This window comes from Leptonychotes weddellii, chromosome 6 (assembly GCF_054177405.1).
Source record: "Leptonychotes weddellii isolate Sample4059 chromosome 6, ASM5417740v2, whole genome shotgun sequence".
Classification (NCBI taxonomy): domain Eukaryota; kingdom Metazoa; phylum Chordata; class Mammalia; order Carnivora; family Phocidae; genus Leptonychotes; species Leptonychotes weddellii.
In genome coordinates this window covers 61,808,705-61,828,182 of record NC_138374.1, presented here as the reverse complement: position 1 = coordinate 61,828,182, position 19,478 = coordinate 61,808,705, and the positions used below count along the sequence as shown (strand labels likewise).

Genomic DNA, 19,478 nt, shown 5'->3' with positions numbered 1-19,478 from the left:
ATTCCCAGAGACAGTAAACAACCAGCCTGAGAGCGAGCCTTTCACATACAAGCCAACCAATCGGAGTCTGCACCCCAGCGCCTTCTCCACGGGGCTCTCACTGTTCCTCTGCCCTAACCATCCAGGGCCAGGTCCCAGGCCACCAGGGAAAGCCAATCTGTTGGCCTTCCAGTACCTAGAGAATAATAAAACCCAGATGAAAACACCCCACTTCCTTCCTGTTCCTCGAAGGGCCTATATGAGTTGGATGCCAAAGGCATGCTCTGTCCCCACATCCCTGAAAGGGCTTTTCACACTGACCTCTGCACTTGGCATGGTGTTGGCCAGGTCTGCCAAGGCGGCAAACTCAGCCTGACTGCACCTTTGCAGCCGCCCTCGTTAGTGGCCGTGAGGGAGCTCCATGGGTCTCTTCCTGGATTGCATCTGTCCATTCTGCGTCCGCAGTAAGACCAGAGCCCCTTCTCAAGCCTGACGTAGGACTTTGACTGTACATTGTTTACTGCGTGGAATGATGAGGCCACGCCTTCACCCCCCCTTCCTCCCTCTGCACTTGGCCTCTTGGGTTTGTAGGTCTGGACCCTCCATCTGAGCCGCAAATCCCTACCCAGCCCCTCTCTCGGACCCACATGATGCCTCCTTGCAGGTCCTGCCTTGCGCTTCTCGGCCAGGCAAACAGCATCCGACACACAGCTTGGTAAGGCAGGGAGGCCCCACGGGTGGGATCAACTTCCCCATGCATCTCGAGACCTCCAGGTTTGCCAGCAGGACTGAGAACTTGACTTGTTAGGACATCAGTGAGTCGGAATCCCTCACAGAAACTCAAAGCACCAAGCACAGACCCTAGAAACATGGGCTACTTGATACCCTACAGTCGGGGGACTCACTCTCCATTTCTATGGCCAAAGGAACTCACACCACTTGAGCCTCAAGGCAACCTTTGCCCCTGCCGGGGCGGGGGGCGGAGGATGGGAGTGTCAGTACATTGAGGCACTAAACTTCCACCTTAATGTGTATAGCCCTTTACAGTTTGCAGATTTCTATTTGCTGTCTCATTTCATCCATAGAAACAACTAGAAAACAATCCTGCAGCAACATAAAGCAATGGTTGATGACACTACTATAAAAGTTAAGTTTTCTGATGAGTAAGGCAAAATATTGAGGAAGAGAAAGACTTCATTTAGTTTTAAAAAAATCAATTCATGCAGGGGTGCCTGGGTGGCTAAATGGGTTAAGCGTCCGACACTTGATCTCAGCTCAGGTCTTGATCTCAGGATCATGAGTTCAAGCCCCACTTTGGGCTCCATGCTGGGCATGGACCCTATTTAAAAATAAAATCAATTCGTAATATGAAGGCGGCTTCCTTCCTATGCCCCCCAAGTGTTTCTCAAGATCAAAAGAGTTCTGGGCACCTGGGCGGCTCAGTCATTAAGCGTCTGCCTTCGGTTCAGGTCATGATCCCAGGGTCCTGGGATCGAGCCCCGCATCGGGCTCCCTGCTCAGCGGAGAGCCTGCTTCTCCCTTTCCCTCTGCCTGCCTCTCTGCCTGCTTGTACTCTCTCTCTCTGTCAAATAAATAAATAAAATCTTAAAAAAAAAAAAAGACTAAAAGAGTTCTTTAATAATAATGACTAATGTTTATATTTGCATAATGATTTATAGCTTACAAAGTATTTCTAAGTACATTTTCTTATTTAATTCTTGCCAAAAAAAAAAAAAAAAAAAAACCAACCTAACGCAAGATTGGTGCTTTGTCCCCATTTTATGAATGAGGAAAGTGAGGCTCAGGGAGTCAACATTCTCAGCTGAGCACTCACTACCAGTTTAATGAAAGCAGCTGTTATAAAGTGTTGAAATGAAAAAGCAAGCTCATTTATGGCCTCATTACAAAGTTCCACTCTGGCTTCCTGTTCCTCATTACTCCTCTGACTGGTGAATTCTGTCCCTGGGCTGCCTTCCCCACTGCAGTAGTCCAGACACAACCTTGGGACATCCAGTCTGAGAAGATGGAGACATGACCCTTGATGGAAGGGGACGCAGGAGACGTGGTGCCCGGGGACCTGGGGATGCAGCTCCAACAGCAGGGAAACCATCCACAAAGTGTGAAATGCAGCTCTTTGGGGGGAAACCACACCGACAATACCCAAAACAAACCCAAGCTTCCAACAAAGCTGAATGAGAGAATAAGTCTAGTCTCACTCCATGGGGTTGTGCTTAGAGTATGATGCTGTTACCCTGGCTAAGGGCTTTGGATACAGAGTAACTCAAACATCTGCTCATTATTGCTCCCTGCACTCTCCCATGACCAGCATCTCCCATGACTCATGAGGGAACCCGCCCTCCTCACAGTCACTGTGAGTGGGGGCGGCAGACCCCACAGTGACCCCTGGAGGGAAGACACACACCTACCTCACCCTCCTGCACCCCAAAAGGAAGAGGCCTACCAGGGTAGGAGCAAAGGGAAAGGCTTGGGGCTGCCGTCACTCCCTGGAGGCCCGCTCGCCTTTTCCTCCCCAGAATGGCTCCAGGGTCAGTGTTGGGAAAGAGTTTGTGCTTTGGCTTATTTTAGTAGATAATTGCATTACGTGTTGAGATCGTTTCGATAAGTAGGTGGGCTTGAAGATGTGTGGGCCTTAATATTTGTTCTCTCTGCACCATGGGCCGTGTCCATGCCCCTCTGCATCCGTGGCTACACCAGGACCTGGGCGCTTAGAGAGATTGAGGCCAGACTGAACCTAAGGGTAAAAATCAATCCCAAATTCACATTCCCCCAGGGAGACGGGAACCTATAATTTTTTTTTGTTTTTTGTTTTTTGTTTTTTTTTTAACAAGGCTGATTTCACACATCACACACAGCCTGAGGCCGTGTGGACAAGGTGGTTAGAGCAGGGAGAAAATACACAGCCAGGCTGCTGAGTCCCCTCCCCGCCCTCCCCACCAACCACAGGAGAGCAGCTGAGCCTCTGGAAGCGACAGGGCTCTAAATAGAGAGAAAATTTCGCACATATGCTCGGCCAATTTTCAAAAGAAATCATAAAGTACTTGTGATAGCAAGTAGCCTTCCTTGTATTACTTCTCAAAGCCCGCTGGATTTAACCCCCTGTGGCTTCCAGGCTGCTGGAGTGAACTCATAAACAAGGCCATTATTCTGCCCTTAAGAGGCTATTGACCATCTTTGCAGTCAGGTTAGGGAAAATACTCTTCGGGGAAGTTGAGGGCTTTAGCGACTCCTGGTTCAATTTAACCGTAAACAATTAGAACAACCGTACGGTTGCAGCTACACTAGTTTGTTGGGGCCACAACAAAGTAACAGCCCGGGCTGCTTGAACAACAGGATGTTATCATCTCCCGGATCTGGAGGCTGAAGTCCAAGATCACGGTGTTGGTTCCTTCAGAGGCCTCTCTCCTTGGATTGTTGATGGCCGTCTTCTGCCCGTGTCTTCACGCAGTCTCCCCTCTGTGAGTGCCTGTGTCCTAATCTCTTCTTCTTAGAAGGACACAGATCGTGTTGGACGAGGGCCCAGTCTAATGACCCCATTTTAACTTCATCACCTCTTTAAAGACCTGACATCCAAATAGGGTCGCATTGTGAGGTCCTGGGGATTAGAACATCAACATATATATCTGGGGAAAGGACACATTTTGGCCCTTGTCACCAACCATAAGCCATTCTTCACATGAACAATTTATATGTTTCTCCTTCCAAACACATGTAGGCCTACACAGAATTCTTTGGTTCCCTTTCTTCAACAACATTCTTTAATATTTTTATGAGTATTATTTACATCTAAATGGACTTCAAGTTTATCTTTGGCAACTTACTGAATTGTTTTGTTTTGTTTTGTTTTTAAGATCTTATTTATTTATTTGAGAGTGAGAGAGAGAACACAAGCGGGGGGAGGACCAGAGGGAGAAGCAGACTCCCCACTGAGCAGAGATCCTGATGCAGGACTCGATTCTGAGACTCAGGGATCATGATCTGAGCTGAAGGCAGTTGCTTAACCGACTGAGCCACCCAGACGCCATGATTTTTGTTTTAATCTATAAAAGTGGTAGACCATAACATGCTCTTGGGCTTTGGGCTCTTCCAATTCCTCAAACTTAAATACAAGACAACACAAAAGTAGAGCCCCACAAAATGGGCAGGCGGTCTGACAGGGCAGGAGAGATCGGGAGCGTTGCGATTCCCAGACCCAGTGCCCGGGGGCTCTGTCTGGTGTTCCTGTGCAAGCTTGGGCAACTGGGACCTGATCTCCCCGAGAGTCAGTTCCCCCTCTTCAGAATCAGCCTGCTGATTCTGAATAGCTTATGGTTGGTGACAAGGGCCAAAATGTGTCCTTCCCCAGATATATATGTTGATGTTCTAATCCCCAGAACCAGTCTACGCTGGTCCTGGCTTCTCCCAGGGATCTTCACTGACATCTCACGGGATTGTTGGGACAGTCTTCCCACGGAGAGATGGGCAGGGGGGTGGGGATGGTGCCTCTCTAGTCCCATGCATACTGTTGAAATCTTCTCTGCAAGGTCACAGTTCATACCTGTTGTCTCGGCTGGAGTGCAGGATTCTGTCCACTTACCTCCCCGGATGTCTCGCAGTCTTGAACTTCTTTGGAGAAGAGCCCCGTGCTAGACACTATCCTGGTTGACCTTCTCTACATAATCCTGGGTTCCACAGTTTTCCAGATAAGAACACAGTGGGGGGAAAAAGTCACTCCCACGCTGCCCTGCTGCTAGTCCCCGGACCAGGGACTCTCAAAATCATGGGGTGGTGGAGACAGAGTGCTATCTCCTGCTAGAAGGTTCTGATTCACCTCCCCGAAGGTTTCTCCATCCCCTCCAATCTCCTTAGGAAATGATTGCTGGGGTGGGGGGGCATTCCAGGGAGAACCAGACATGTCTTTTCAGGTGTGTTGAGGACATTTGGGAGGATTCTGCAGGTGGTGAGGGATGTGTGTACTGGAGGGGCGTGTCTTCTGCCTTCCCCTGTACTCTCTGAGATGTATTGGGGGAAATGTGTAGGAAAGTAATGTCCACGCATCTTAATTCTTCCGATGCAGATGTTGAGGTGGGCACTAAAAGTCAGCTTTCTAACAGGAAGGGGTGGGGTACAGACACTTAACCTCTCTCTCCCTGCAAATCAATGCCACACGAGTCTAGGTAAATTGGGTGCCTCTCTTCTATATCTTTGAACCATGAAAAGTCGATGTGGAGTCGATGTGTCCTCGATGGAACCGAGGACAGGTAGCAAACTAAGGTGGCTCAAAAGACTTTCAGGGATGACAAATGGGTTTCAGTGGGTGGTAGGAGCCACTGAGGGTTCAACGATTATCAGTCATCAGTAAGATTTGGGGATGATTTCATGTGACAAAAGGAATTAGAGTTGATTTGAGATTACTGCAAGATCAATTCACATTACCTTACTTGCCTTCAAAGCACGTCATGAATGGGAGGGAAGGAATGGAAGGGCCACAGGCACCTGTCGTCTCCACCCCATGCCAAGGATGCTGTCCCCCCAGAGACACCCAGAATGGGGCTAATGACGATGCATCATTGCAGAGCTTTCTTTCCTCACACAACTTTTTTTCCTGTTTCATCAAAATCTAAGTACATCCATTGAACCTGGTCACGAGTGGGGACTCCATCCATCAGGTATGACAGAGCAGGGAAAAAGATGGTGAGATGTGCTGGTCTGGGTATTTTCTGAAAGCTGCCTTCTGACCTGCAGTGGGGGAGAGGGGCTAGCCTTGGAAACAGGTGGAGAGAAAGGTGGTGGTGTGCTGCCCACCCTCACTTGCACAAACCAGTTGAAAACCAAAACCAAAGGAAGGCCCCTTCATCACAGAATCGCCTCTGGAAAACACTGACAAGCTGCCAACGTTGCCTTCCAGCAGTGAGGTGGAAAGAACTTGGTGTTTGGGATGGAAATGAGTCAGGGATGCTGGAACACAGCCCTGTGCTCTGCCAGAGATGGTCCTGTGTATTTTCACGGGGATGAGAGGAGGTCACTAAACTCTAAACTACATCTTATTGATGTCTCACGAAAGACTTAGGTCCATTGTCCATGCTACTAAATGAAGCTGGATGTTGATGGAAGTTATGGGACAGCTAAAGCCCCAAAGCTACTCTTGTTGCTCCCATAACGGCATGGCTCCAAAGCCAGAGGCAGTTTCGGATTCTTCTCTTACTACCACCATGAGATGTCTTTCATTTGGCAACCATGTGCTTTATTTTTTAAAAAGTTTTAATTTAAATTCCAGTTAGTTAACATGGAGTGTAATATCAGTTTCAGGTGTACAAGACAGTGATTCCACACTTCCATACATAACCCAGTGCTCATCACAACAAGTGCCCTCCTTAATCCGCATCACCTGTTTCTCCCCTCCCCCCACCCCCCACCCCCAGCAACCATCAGTTTGTTCTCTGTAGTTAAGAGTCTAGACAAACGTGTACTTTAAATGTACTATGCCCAAGAAACCACACTAAGCTTTAGCCAAATGCCAAGGGGATTTGAGATTTTGCCCCGCAGGAATTAGGACCACGATGGGCTGGCAGCAAACCTATGCGCCCATCAGATTACCCTCTGCCTACAACCCTTCCACCACTTGGCACTTGCAGTGGCTACCAGCGTATCCATCTGTTCCAACACTTGCCACTGGTCCTGAACAGGGCTTCCTGGACTGACCTCCATCCTGTAACCAGCAGGAGTTCTCCATTGATGACCCAGCCTTGTCCAGCATCATTGTTGCTATGGTGACAGTCACTTATGAATGCATTAAGAGAAAAATAACAACTTTCGAGCAGGTGTACAGTCCTGGCAAGGCATACCCGCACTGGCTTGTAAAGTTCTCTGGTTTTCCCCAAGACTTTTCTTTCCCCCAAGACTTAAATTAGGAACCAAGATGTAACTGCTAAGAACACGATTTCCCTAGCAACCAGAGAAATGTTCTTCCTTCCTGTTGGGGGAAGCTAAAAATAACATTGCATGTACCACTGTAACCAGCTGGAATCTCCAAATCATCTCCTGTAACAACCCCCTGGTCATAGCAGATGCCTAACGCCCTGCCTCACCTCTCATCAAGGTGACCTCTCTAAGGCACAAATGTCATTCCTGCATAGAATCATTCAGGCTTTCCTTTTGCCAAGGGAGGGGAAAAGTCAGAGACAGCTTGACCTTGTGAGCAGGGGCAGGGCTCCCTTGCCCCCCCTTTCCAGCATGGCACCAGTGTTTTAGGCATCAGCAATTGCCCAAGATTCTCTGATCAGACCGTGTGTCTGCCTGCCTGGCTGCCTGCCTTCTCTCCTTCCCTCCTTCCTTTTGATATAATTAACATACAATAATATAAAAAAAAAAATCCTAAGGGATCAGTATAATGAGTTTTGACAATTGTATCTGCGGGGCAAGATACCGAACATTCCCAGTGCTCTAGAAAGTTTTCCCGTGTCCCTTTCCAGTCAACCTACCATCTCCCTACCCCAGAGGCAACCATTTTCTGATCTTTATTGCCACGGATGAGTTTTGTCTGTTCTGGAACTTCATAAATGGAATCATATAGAAAATACTATTTTGTGCATTACGTTGTATGAATATGCCACAATTTTTTTTATTAGTTTCAGAGGTACAATTTAGTGATTCATCAGTTGCATACAACACCCAGTGCTCATTACATCAAGTGTCCTCCTTAATGCCCATCACGCAGTTACCCCATCCCTCCCCCACCTCCCCTCTAGCAGCCCTCCATTTGTTTCCTGGAGTTCCGCATCTCTTATGGTTTGCCTCCCTCTCTGTTTTCATCTTATTTTATTTTTCCTTCCCTTCCCCTGTGTTCATCTGTTTTGTTTCTTAAAGTCGACATATGAGTGAGATCATATGGTATTTGTCTTTCTCTGACTGACTTATTTCGCTTAGCATAATATACTCTTAACTCCATCCACGTCACTGAAAATGGCAAGATTTCATTCTTTTTGATGGCTGAGTAATATTCCATTGTGTGTGTGTGTGTGTGTGTGTGTGTGTACATCACATCTTTTTTATCCAAAAAAATATGGAAAGCTTTACAAATTTGCATGTCATCCTTGTGCAGGGACCATGCTAATCATCTCTGTATCATTCCAATTGTAGTAGAAGTGTTGCTCAAGTGGGCACTAAACCACAATTTTAAAATCTACTTTTCTGTTGATGAACATTTGAGCTATTTTCAGTTTGAGATTATCATGAATAAGGCTTCAGAATATTTTTATACTAGTCTTTTTGTGGATGATCGTTTATTTCTCTTGGGCAAATGCCTAGAATTGGAACTGTTGGGTCACGGGGTAGCTGTCTGCTTAACTTTACTAGATTTTGGCAGATGGTTCTCCAAACTAGTTGTACCTTTTGACTCTTTCATCATCCAATACGAGAGTCTAATTGCTCTACATCCCCACTAACATTTGGTGTTGTCATTGTTTTTTTTATTTTACCCTTCTGGGTGGGTGTGTAATAGTATCTCATTGTGGTTTTAATTTGCATTTTTCTAACAATTAAAAATGTGAGTATATTTTCATGTACTTATTGGCCACTTGCATATTGTCTTCTGTGAAGTATTTTGTCCATTTTAAAAATTGAATTATCTTCTTATTAATTTATTAATAATATATTCTGAATATAAACATTTATCAGATATATGTTCTGCAAATAGTTTTCCCCTGTCTGTGGTTTATCTGCTCATTTTCTTAATGGCAACTTTAATGGGCAGAAATTTTTAATTGTGTTGAAGTCCAATTTATCAGTTTTTTTATGTTAGGATTTGTCTTTTTCGTGTCTTCTTGCAACAATCCATATCTAACTGAAGATTGCAAAGAATTTCTCTTATATTTTCTTCTAGAAGCTTTATGGTTCTGTTTTTTTTTTTATATAGACTTTTGATTCATCTCAAATTATTTTTTTATTTGTGCAGTGAGACAGGAGTTGACTTTACTTTTTTTCCCCATAAGAATATTCAGTATTTCCAGCACTATTTGTTGAAAGAATTTCCTGTCACCATTGAATTATGTTGGTACCCTTGTCTGAAATAAGTTGACTGTAAAAGTAGAGGTCTATTTCTGGACTCCCTTTTCTTCCATTGACCTGTGTGTTTTCCCTACACAATACCACACTGACTTGATTATTGTGTTTATAGCAAGTTTTGAAATGATGTAGTGTAAGTTCTTCAACACTCTTCTACTTCAAGATAATTTTGGCACTTCTAGGTCCTCTGAATTTCCATAAAAATTTTAGAATTAGATTTCCTATTTCTTCCCCCAAAACCTGCTGTAATTTTGGTAGGCATTCCATTGGAACTATAGATCAATTTAGAGCAAATAAACATTTTAAGACAGTCATCCTTCTAATCCATGAATATGGTATATCTCTCCACTTGTTTATTATCTTCTTTAATTCCTCTCAAAAATGCTTACTGTTTCCAGGGTAAAGTTCTTGCACATCTTTCATTAAATTCACCCCTAGATATTTGATTTTCAATGCTATTATAAAGAGTATTGGTTTATTTTTCAATAAAATAAAATCATTTATTACTTCACCTGTGTACTTTGGCACATACAGTTCCAGATACAGGGCATGCCTTTCTCTGGCTACCTCTCCTTCCAAGCATCACTTTCTGTAGGAAGCCCCTCTCTATTTTCCTGGCTTGAGTTGGTAATCTCATTTCTGTGTTATAATAAAGGTCTGTGTGGGTTCATGATAATGCAAAGATCCTCCCATATTTAACTATGTGTTTATTGTCTGTCTCCTAACTAGACCCTGAGCTCTTTGAGATCAGCAGCTGCGTCTTCAGCCTCTGTTCACAATATTTTTTTAAAACGATTTTATTTATTTATTTGAGAGAAAGAAAGCGAAAGACAGAGCACAAGTGGAGGGGGAGGGGCAAACAGAGAGGGAGAAGCAGACTCCCTGCTCAGGAAGGAGTCTGATGCGGGGCTCAATCCCAGGACTCTTGGATCATGACCTGAGCCGAAGACAGACGCTTAACCTACTGAGCCACCTAGGTGCCCCATCTGTTCACAATATTGAGTGAAGCAGTCGGTGTATAGACTCACAAGTCAAACAAGGACATCTTAAAGTTGTAAAGAATCTCAGATGTCATTCCCTATGTTCAATTCTCTGCATGAAACTCCTCTATATCTTTGCATGTCCAGAATGCAGCCAACCTGTCTAGTTTGGGTTATGGCCAGATATGGTGCCCTTTATGCTGTTCTTTGTGTCCATTAACAGTAGACTCGTGGAAGAGGCTTCCATTGGACCTGAAGAACATTCTGGAATCCTTGCTTGATTAGTAAAGATCTAGTGCAAAATCTACTTGGATAATATTTCCTCCCATTTGTTCTTTGATTTTAGGCACAGTTAAAACATTCTAATTCCTTATCTATTAAACATGTCCAATTGGTACCATTTTATGGTTTAGAAAGTTTTATCTTTACATTTCCCCAATTAGTACATAATATTTACATGATTTTTGGTATTCACACCAATTCTAGGCAGTATTACAAAGCAAGAAATTGTAGCTGCATGAAACTTTTTGTTCTGCCACTCCTTAGGTGTATAATTTTTCTCTTCGTATATAAGGAGAACTATATGAGTGTGTTCATTGTGCAAATCATACATTTATTATGTTGGTGGAAATGTGGTTGTTCATCTCTAGAAAACTGGAAAGGTATAGTGTATTAAATGCATTTTATGGTGTACCACACAACAATTAGAAGTGATGAATTAGATGCATACATAACAATATAGTTGGATCTTAGGAACTGTGCCATTGGGGGTAAAGTAAGAAATATATAACACAAAAACATTTGTGTAAATTAAAAACTCATCAAACATCAACAAAAATGCATCAAAGAGCAAGCCTCAGTTTTGAAAAACACATTCAAACAAAAAGATACACCAGAATTCTTTCACGGGTGGGAGGGGGCATTATAAGAGTGGGGAATAGGGGATAATAGTGAACCAAGGAAGGGTCCAGCAGGTCGCTAGTGATAATATGCTGTGAAATGAGAAGCTTGAGAAATTCAAGCTTCTGTTTATAAGATCTGGAAGAAGAGAAATAATAAGGTAAAAACCAGATTTTAAGGGGATTAAATGAGGTAATTCATGAAAAACACTTCGCCAGTACCTAGAACATAATAAATATTGACTAATGAAAAAAAGCACTCTCCATGGGGAAAGGGACCTTCATTTTGCTTATTCCGGCATCTCTAGCACCAGAATGGTGCCTGGCACGTTATGGGTGCTTGAGTGAATACCAGGCTTTGAGATACAATGATGGGCAAAAGCAATATTGTTTCTGCCTTGATGGAGCTAACCATTTGGAAGAGAGACAAGCACCAATAAAAAATATATACAAATAACTACAAAATTGTAACTGTTTCTAAGTGCAAGTGCTCATGGTTCTATCAGAGTCCATAATGGAGACATTTAAACTGGTCAGAGATATCAGAAAAAGCTTCCTTGAGCAAGTGACCTTTGAGTCATTATGAGTAAGAATTAACTAGATAAAAAAAGGATGATCATTCCAGACAGGAAATATACCACGTGTAATATCCCTGTGGCAGATGAGAGCTTGGCAAATACATGAGCCTGAAAGACAGGTGAGGGCACCCAGCTGGGCAATGAGGCTGGAGAAGGAGGTGGGGCCAGACCATGCAAGGCCTCACCAACCATGTCAAGGGACTTGTCTTTATCTTCTGAGCAGTGGAAAGCTGATGAAAGGCTTTAAGAGCAGAGAGACACAAACACAATCAGATATTCTTTTTTATTTCTATTTATTTAATTAATTATTTATTTTTAGTAGGGAGGGCCAGAAGAGGAGGGAGAGAAAATCTTAATCAGGCCCCACACCCAGCACAGAGCCCAACATGGAGCTTGATCTCGGGACTCTGAGATCATGACCTGAGCCAAAATCAAGAGTCAGATGCTTAACCAACTGAGACACCCAGATGCCCCCAGATATTCTTTTTTAGAAGATCATTCAGGTGTCAGTTTTAGTGTATGTGGCACAGGGCTAGTAGTGAGGGGATAGAGAGAAGTGGGTGGATAGTAAATATTGGCTGAAATTATTATCATGTCTGAACCATTGATATAAGACCGTATTCAGTATGGTTGATTCCTAGATATCAAGAAAAGTCTGAATCTCTCTGGAATAATTTTGGTGCTCATGGGAGGAACTTATGGATCATAAGATGCCCAAGGCTCACAATGAGATGGCTTCTCTGAACAAATTGGGAGTAAAGGTCATTCCTCCATCTCTCCTGATACTGTCCCATTACTTGACAACTGGAAGGATTTGGGCTTTATAAATGTTTTATTCCAAATGTATACTTTCAAACTAGTTGGTGATGGTCCTGGCTTTGTTGATATGCAAATTCATCACATTCATCAACTAACCTTGGAGTATGGTGCTGCCAACAGGACCTGAGGCACCACAGCCTCTGCCTGCCCATTTCCAGAACTTTCTCGACCATACTGGTCCAGCCCGCAGGCTACACACCTGCCTGCCAGGAGGAGAGAGGGCACATGCTCTGCAATCTGATTGTCACTCACGTACAGAGCCACACCAAAGGACTCACTAAGTCTGTTGAGCTTCACACCTCCCACAACCATCCCCACCTGCCCTAGCCACACCCACCCTGAGGCAGGGCCACGGCTGGCCTCTGGGACAAACCTCAATGCCAAGCTCTCTCAAAAATCAGACCAGGTATATAAACTCATGTTCTCAGTTTTCTTTCTAAGGTAGCTCACCCACGCCACCTTACCCCCAAATGGCATCCAGTGCAAAAAGCTGTCACTGGGAACCAAGCCATTGTCTCTCACCTTCCAAACACTTCATAAATGTTAGTTCCTTCTTACACCCTTCCGGCAGGGGAGCCCCTCACACCTGGCCACATGATGATTCAATATTATTTCTCATGGAACGCATCTTATGACCCCTTCAGATTCTAAGAATCAAAAATACAGGGGCACCTGGGGCACCTGAGTGGCTCAGTTGGTTAAACATCTGCCTTCGGCTCAGGTCATGATCCTAGGGTCCTGGGATGGAGCCCTGTGTCGGGTTCCCTGCTCAGTGGGGAGCCTGCTTCTCCCTCTCCCGCTGCCCACTCCCCCCACTCCCGCTCTTGTACGTGCTCTCTTTCTCTCAAATAAATAAATAAAATCTTAAAAAAAAAAATACAGGGCGCTTGGGTGGCTCAGTTGGTTAAGCGTCCAACTTTTGATTTTGGCTCACGTCTTGACTTCAGGGTCATGAATTCAAGACCCATATTAAAAAAAAAAATACATATGACATCTCATTCTCAAAAAGGCATTCCAGTGAACACTGGTAAGCAAATAGAAAATAACAGTAACTGGGAGAGGGGTCACCTGAATGCTGAATTGTCCATCAGATACTTCTTTTTCTTCTCCTGGGTATCAGCTAAGGGTTCCTCCAGTATGGAATCCATCTTGCACATTCATGCATTCATACTCTGCGCCCACCAGGGGGTGTCAGTTGTCCCTTCACTCACTGAATACATCAGTCATTCATGTATCACCTGACAAATTTCCCATGCACGCACTGTACACAAAGCTACCATTGTGGACACCAACTTTCTGCAGGAAGGAAGAGCATGTGCTGGAAAGCACAAGGATTAGGAGACCTATTTCTGCATAGTCTATTCAAATGCAGAGAGAAACACGTTCCCAGACGTGCAGGACTAGTGCCAGCCAGAGCTGCCCTTCACAGCTGCCCTTCAGCTCACTCACCTGGATTCCAAAGTGTCCATCAGCCACGCTGTCAGGGAGCAAGTTCTTTGCCAAGCCAAATTAGTGGTGCAGTCTGGCCTGAGATGCCCTCTCTCCGCATGGGGATGCAAGCAGCTCCTGCCCACTGACATCCACATCTCATGTTCCTTTAAAAAATACTTCATTCCTGAAAAAAGCTAACCATCATCTGAGCTTTCGGGGAGTCATAATCTTTTTGCTGCTGGAGGGTCTTGCATCAATGTTGATGGCTGTTGACGGATCAGGGTGGTGGATCCTGAGGGTTGGGGTGGCTTTGTCCATTTTTTAAAATAAGACAACAATGAGGTTTGCTGCATTGCTTGACTCTTCCTTTCATGGACCATTTCTCTGTAGCATGCAACGCTGTTTGATAACATTTTACCCACAGTAGAACTCCTTTCAAAACTGAAGTTAAGCCTCTCAAACTCTGCTGCTGCTTTATTAGCCAAGTTTATATAATATTCTAAATCTTTTGTTGTCATTTCAACAATCTTCACAGCATCTTCACCAGGAATAGATCCATCTCACAAAGCCACGTTCTTTGGTCATCTGTAAGAAGCAACTTCTCATCCATTAAAGTGTAATCATGAGATTGCAGCCATTCAGCCACATCATCGGGCTCCACTTCTAATTCCAATTCTCTTGCTATTTCCACCACATCTGCAGTGACTGTCTCCACTGAAGTCTTGAACCCTTCACAGTCCTCCATGAGGGTTGGAATCAACTTCTTCTGAACTCTTGTTAACGTTGATGTTTTCACTTCTTCCCATGAGTCATGAATGTTCTTAATGGCATCTAGAATGGTGAATCCTTTCCAGAAGGTTTTCAATTTACTTGGCCCAGATCCATCAGAGGAATCACTATTCATGGCAGCTATAGCCTTATGAAATGTATTTCTTATATAATAAGACTTGAAAGTCAAAATGACTCCTTGAACCATGGGTTGCAAAATGGATGCTGTGTTAACAGGCATGAAAACAACATCAATCTCATTGTCCTTCTCCATCAGAGCTCTTTGGGGACCAGGTGCATTGTCCATGAGCAGTCATATTTTGAAAGGAATCTTTTTTTCTGAGCAGCAGATCTCAACATTGGGCTTAAAATATTCAGTAAACCATGTTGTAAACAGATATGCTGTCATCCAGGCTTCATTGTTCCATTTAGAGAGCACAGGCAGAGTAGATTTAGCATAATTCCTAAGGGCCTTGGGATTTTCAGAATGGTAAATGAGCATTGGTTTCAACTTCAAGCCACCAGCTGCATTAGCTCCCAACAAGAGAGTCAGTCTATCCTTTGAAGCTTTGAAGCATTGACTTCTCCTCTCTAGCTATGAAAGTCTTAGATTGCATCTTCTTCCAATGTAAGGCTGTTTCGTCTACAATGAAAATCTGTTGTTTGCTGTAGCTTCCTTCATGAATGATCTCGGCTAGATCTTGTGGATAATTTGTTCAGCACTTGCTGCTTCACCTCATACTTTTATGTTGTGAAGATGGCTTCTTTCCTTAAGCCTCATGAACCCACCTCTGCTAGCTTTAAACTTTTCTTCTGCAGCTTCCTCACCTCTCTCAGCCTTCCTAGAGTTGAAGAGTCAGGGCCTTGCTCTGGATTAGTCTTTGGTGTAAGGGAATGTTGTGGCTGGTTTGATCTTTTATCCAGACCACTAGAACTTTCTTCACATCAGCAATAAGGCTGTTCCGTTTTCTTATCACTCGTGTGTTCACTGGAGTAGCACTTTGAATTTCCTTTAAGAACGTTTCCTTTGCATTGACATCTTGACTAATGGTTTGGTGCAAGAGGCCTACCTTCCAGCCTAACTTGGCTTTAGACATGGCTTCCTCACTAAGCTTAATCATTTCTAGCTTTTGATTTAAGGTGAGGGACGTGCGACTCTTCTTTCACTTGAACACCTAGAGGCCATTGTAGGGGTATTAATTGGCCTGATTTCAGCATTGTGTCTCAGAGGGAGAGCTAGTTGGTAGAGCAGTCAGAACACACAGGCCATTTATTAGTTGAATTCACCATCTTACAGGGGCTTGGTTCAAGGTAGGTCTGTATGTAGCCTTTTCAGACTGACTTATTTCAGTTAGTAATATGCATTTAGGTTTCGTCTGTGTCTTTTCATGGCTTCATAGCTCATTTCTTTTTATCTTTGAATAATACTCCATTGTCTGGATATAACATGGTTTGTTTATTCATCTTATAGGACATCTTGGTTGCTTCCAGTTTTTAGTGATTATGAATAAAGATGCTAGAAAACATTCATGTACAGGTTTTTGTGTGGACATAACTTGTCAACTCAGTTGGATAAATTGGCAGTGAGATTGTTGGATTGCAGGATAAAAGTATGTTTAGCTTTGTAAGAAACTACCAAACTGTCTCCCCAAGTAGCTATACCCAATTTAAAAAATATATTTATTTATTTATTTATTTATTTGACAGGGAGAGAGGGAACACAGGTGTGGGTGGGGAGAGTGGGAGAAGGAAAAACAGGCTTCCCGCTGAGCAGGGAGCCTGATGTGAGGCTTGATCCCAGGGTCCTGTGTTCATGACCTGAGCCAAAGTCAGACGCTTAACGACTGAGCCACCCAGGCGCCCCAGCTGTACCCAATTTTGCATTACCACCAGCAATGAATGAAGAGTTCCTCAATCTCACTAGAATTTGGTACTGTTGGTTTTCTGGATTTTTAGCTATTCTACTAGGTGGGTCATGGTATCTCATTGTTTGAATTTGCAGTACCCTAACAACAAATGATGTTGAAAATCTTTTCATGTGCTCCTTTGCCATCTGTATATCTTCTTTGGTGAAGTGTCTGTTCAGATCTCTTTTTTTTTCTTTCATAATTGAGATTTTATTGGTTGTTCTGAGGATCGATACACAGACATTATGAATAATTCGTACACAATTCTTAGCGTACGTACCAAAAATATAAGAAGTTATTTTTTCTAAATAGTTTTTTTCTAAATAGTTATTCTAGTGACATTCCCACTTAACATTTTCAGGCAAGTTTTTCCTAAGAAGATACTAGGTAACAGTATCTTCAGAGGTTGATAAGCTGTGACATCGTAAGTCTCAGTGATTCACATTTCACTATCATGTATCCTACATATTCCAAATTTCAGTCTTTCACAGAGCAGTGACAAAGTTATTAGGAAAACTGGACTTCCATGACCAAAGGTCTTAAAGTATGCATACAGTCCGAGAACCAAGGGAAAACCAAGATCAGGCAGCAGTTTCCCTGAAGAAACAATTCTCCTGAAAACAACATGGGAATCAAAGAGCGGTTTCATATGTTCAAGATTGATGTGCTATTCCAAGTCGGCAGTAGCACAGTCTACCAGCAGCGCTGGGGATGCCACAGGCTTCCATGGTTCCCTTCTTCTCTCCCTCCAAGTTGTGAATCACCTCCTCTCCATTGCTTCTCCTGCTCCTATTGCTGCCCACAGTGGGCTTTTCCTGTCTGTCTCACATTCAGAAGCCCTCAGAGAGGATATGATTGGTTCAGTTAGTGCCCATCTTCTAAGGTGGATCGAGCTGTCTGATACCCCTGATCTCATAGGTCACAGGCTAGCTTATACATTGGCTGGCTTTGGGAAAGGCACCATCCCCCTCCAGCCCCATCCCAGGCTAATTGCCTGTAATGAGGTACTGGGGTCACATGTATCAGACATGGAGACATAAGGGAGGGTAGGGTCTCCCTGACTCTCAGGAAATGGGAGGGGCACAGTGCCTATGCAATCTAATTCAGGTTTTTCTTGGGCAAACTTGGTAATAAGATTTTCCCCAATGGCAACCTCTCCTCTTCGTCATCCTTGCTGACAAATATCTACCCCTCCCCCAACACATGAACATTTGAATTAAAAGTGCTCCTAAAGGAGAAGTCCACCTGAATCTGAATGAACTTCTGGTTTGGGGACCTGTCCCTGCCATAAGGCAACAGTCCATCCCAGAATTCAATAACACAATGGTTGCCCTTCCACTCTTGGTCATGACAGACCATAGACACTGTAACTTGCAAAAGAACTTGGCAGTGGGATCAAGAGTAAAAGAGGAAGAAGGGTATACTGTGGGCCCATTCACTCTGTGTATAGGATTTCTGCTATTCTGCTGTGTATATATGCTTTAGGCCTAATGATAATCCCAACCGACATCTGTATAGGCTTTATTTTCACATGCATTCAACCTTATGACATCACACGATGTAGATATCATTATGTCCATTGTATAGAGGAGTGAACTAACGAGAAGAAAAATTAAGTAGTTTGAGCAAGATGTCACAGCTGGTAGGTGAAATCAAAATTTAAACCACCATGCTATGAAGGTCCCAGGGAAAAGTGGTGCTATCATGGCCTCTTCGAGATATTTCTAACAATTGGTGTCTTTGGTTTGGGTTTTGGGTTTTTGTGGGGCGTGTGTGTGTGTCTCAGAAATGATCTCTGACAAGTGTACAATGTGAGATGTGATCTGGATGTGGATGTGAGTACTGAGAATGACACAGGATGCAATCGCATATTTAGTATCTTATTTAAATAGCTCATGTTTCCCAAAAAGGAGATCTGACATTATCACTAAAGCAAATGCCATTTTCCATGAATTGTAGCTAGTTTTGTGCCTCTAAGACACCTTCAGAAATATTCACCAGCTTCCTCTAGTCTCTGCAGGATAATTAATATATCCTCTTTACCTTCTCTAGCTGTGGTCATGAGGAACATAGCTTTCTGGGGTCTGAAGCAAGGTATTTATCAAAGGGGAGAAAAAAAATTATGTTAGCCAAGTTTGCTCCCGGCATGTTTCCCCCTTTTCTTTGTGTGTATTTTAAAACTCACTTCAGTCTTGGGCCAAAATGTTTCATTGCTGTTGGAGCCCAGATCTTTCTAATTTCCACTTGAGGGCTTGTGCTTCACAGTAAAAATCACAGGGGCAATTGTAATTAAAGTGCAGTCACATCTGCATTTCAAATGAACTCAATCCATTTTGGTTCTCATAATATTGGGGGATGAATAAATCATGCTCTCCAGGTTGTGAATGGCTGCAAAATCGAGTCTCAGGAGAGAGAGCAACTGTAGGCTTCAAAATTCTCTGAGCTATTCTGGGCAGCGAAGGTGTTGCTTTGAGGACTCATTCTAAACCGGGATATTATTCTCTTTGGAATACTTTGAATGGTCCTGAAAAGTTCATCATTGACCTGGAGGGGTTGTATCAGGTTACCTTCACCTTCACACAAGAGTGATCCGCTCTTTCCTTACTTAGAAGCTTGTGACAGGTAACATGCCAGACATGCCACCATTGTTGATTTATTATAAATTGGTAATTTATTGTTTTGATTTTCATCTAAAGAACCTGTCATGGAGGACAGATGGAGCGTGAGTAGTTTTCTATGGGCCATTATAGGGTTGTTTGTGTTTAGCCGCTGGGTCACCGAAGAGTTTCTGTCAAAACCAAAAGCCAAACTCCTGTTTCTGGCAGTCAGGCAGGTTGGGCCTCCTGTCCAACCCTTCAGATTGAAATGACTGTATTAAGTTGTTCCTTTTTTTTTTTTTTCTATAGTATTTTTTTTTATTCTTATGTTAATCCCCATACATTCCATCATTAGTTTTAGATGAAGTGTTCCATGATTCATTGTTTGTGCATAACACCCAGTGCTCCATGCAGAATGTGCCCTCCTCAATACCCACCACCAGGCTAACCCATCCTCCCA

General features: G+C 43.6%; 1 non-coding gene and 1 pseudogene across 1 annotated transcript; one reads left to right on the top strand and one right to left on the bottom strand.

Annotated features, from left to right (window-relative positions):
* The window catches only part of LOC115937040 (large ribosomal subunit protein uL11 pseudogene), an 85,477-nt pseudogene that overhangs the window by 41,807 nt on the left and 24,192 nt on the right, over positions 1–19,478 (top strand).
* Positions 8,033–8,139, bottom strand: LOC115937041 (U6 spliceosomal RNA). The gene has a single exon (XR_004072382.1). It is a non-coding gene; the product is annotated as a U6 spliceosomal RNA (small nuclear RNA).